Raw genomic sequence first — 1,916 nt, forward strand, 5'->3', positions numbered from 1 at the left:
CTCAGCCAGTGAGCGGGAACCGGTCTGTATGTGGGATCCGAACCCTCGGCGGGAGCCGCCACACTCCCAAGCGGTGCACTGTAGCAGTGCGCCACCGGGCCGGCCCCCATGGATTCATTTTCAATTGCACACCTTGGACATTTTTCCAAAAGTTTCTCCCAGGTTTTGAGGCTGCCTGACTTAAGGAGTTAAGGAGAGTGAACATCATTCTCAGTAAAAGCCCTTTCAGTATGTCTCTCCTGGTCTTCCTGCCCTTCATCTCACTGCCTCAGTCTTAACCTGTTCTTTTCTTTCCCTTCTTCTATCAGTGATTCAGAGATTGGAGGAGACTCTATGGTTTGCCCTGAAGAGCAGAAGGCTTCAGTCCCAACTGGTGTTGTCAAAGCAGCATACTAATTCCATGCCATGGTCCTGGGTCAAGATCTGCACAATCTGATTAGCCATATCACCCCTGATGGCAAAGGAATGGAAGTGGCCAAATCATGGAGTCCCACTTTCAGACATGCCTTGCCTGGTAATACTTATAGGGTGCAGCTCCACAAGGAGGTAGCGGCAGAGGGAGGAAAGATGTGCCGGGGACTCCCACAGGCTGTGGTCCCCGTGGTTCAGATGAATCCGCGTGGTTATTGACATGCAGAAGCCAATGTCAAAAACTGAACACCCAGATTAGCTTAAGAAAGAGTTCAAGAGACTTCCGAAGCATGCCGGGCTCTCCTGAGCCATGGTGGTGGGGGACCTCAGGCCTCAGCCATGCCCCCCTGACACCAGCAACCACCCCAGCAATGACCACTGAGCTGCCACAGGAAGTACCCTGGGCTCTCCCGAGCTGGGGTGGTGGGGAGCCTTGGGCCTCGGCTATGCCCCCCAACACGTGCAACCAGCCCAGTGATGACCACCAAGCCTCAGCCAGAAGGGCCCTGAGTTCCCGAGCTGGGGTGGGGGAGGGCAGGGGCTTTTGCCACAAACCCCTGACATCTGCACCCAGCCTGGCAATGACCAAACCACCACTGGAAGCCCCCTAGTCTCCCCTATAGGAATAAGGGGTGTGCCACAGGCCTCAATCCCGCCCCTCCTCCTTCCATCCCACTTGCTTCTCCTTTCCCCTCTCCTCCTCCCCAAATGCTCCACAACAACATCCTAGAATGTAAAAAAATATATATTAATAAAATTACATTTAAAAAAAAGAGAGAGATTTCCGGGTCCTATGATTCATGAAGTCCAGGATGATAAAGGTCAAGGCATCAGCAAAAGGATATTCTTCTTCAGCTCACTCCACCAGGACTGGTTCTGTCACAGCAGAGAAGACTGAGTTCTTTTGAGGCATCTGAGCAGGTCTCCCAATCACATAAGGAAAGGAAGTGTTGGTTAAGAGCTGCGCTCTCCCCAGAGTCGAACCCCATGTCCAGCCCCAGGATGGGCATGGTCTGGGGATTCTTAGGAGAGAAGAGGCGTTGGAGCAGCCCCGGGGCAGGAGGGTGGAAGCAGGAATAATGAGAGAAATTTCTGAAAGGGGAGGCCTCGGGTTCCGGAAGACCTGGCACCTCTTCTGCTGTGGCCTTCTTCACAACCCCTCTGTCCAGTCTCGTTCCTGCTGCCATTGCCCTCCGTCCTGCCTCTGGCTTCCAGCGGAACCGGAAGTGCTCCAACCACCTTTGAACCCCAGCCCAGGGAAGCTCACGGAAGTGTCTACTGAGGCAGGATGGGAAATACGCCAGGGGATACTCCATTTTGAGTGCAGCCGGGCAGACTTTTTCCTTTAATAAAGCTTGATGAGTACCCAGCATTTCAGCTCACTTTCTTTCATTTTGGTGCCAAAATCCGGGGAAGGGTTCTGGCCGGGACCTTCAGACGATTCCCTCTCTTGGGTTGATTGGCCCCCAGCTGCCCTTCCTGGACCTGCTTAACTGGGTACCTCC

At 53.7% G+C, this 1,916-nt stretch overlaps 1 pseudogene; it reads right to left on the reverse strand.

The window, feature by feature from the left end:
- Positions 1–260: 260 nt before the first annotated feature.
- Positions 261–1,598, reverse strand: LOC103596313 (annotated as a pseudogene).
- Positions 1,599–1,916: the final 318 nt, after the last annotated feature.

This window comes from Galeopterus variegatus, unplaced genomic scaffold, assembly GCF_000696425.1.
Source record: "Galeopterus variegatus unplaced genomic scaffold, G_variegatus-3.0.2 Scaffold1982, whole genome shotgun sequence".
Taxonomy (NCBI): domain Eukaryota; kingdom Metazoa; phylum Chordata; class Mammalia; order Dermoptera; family Cynocephalidae; genus Galeopterus; species Galeopterus variegatus.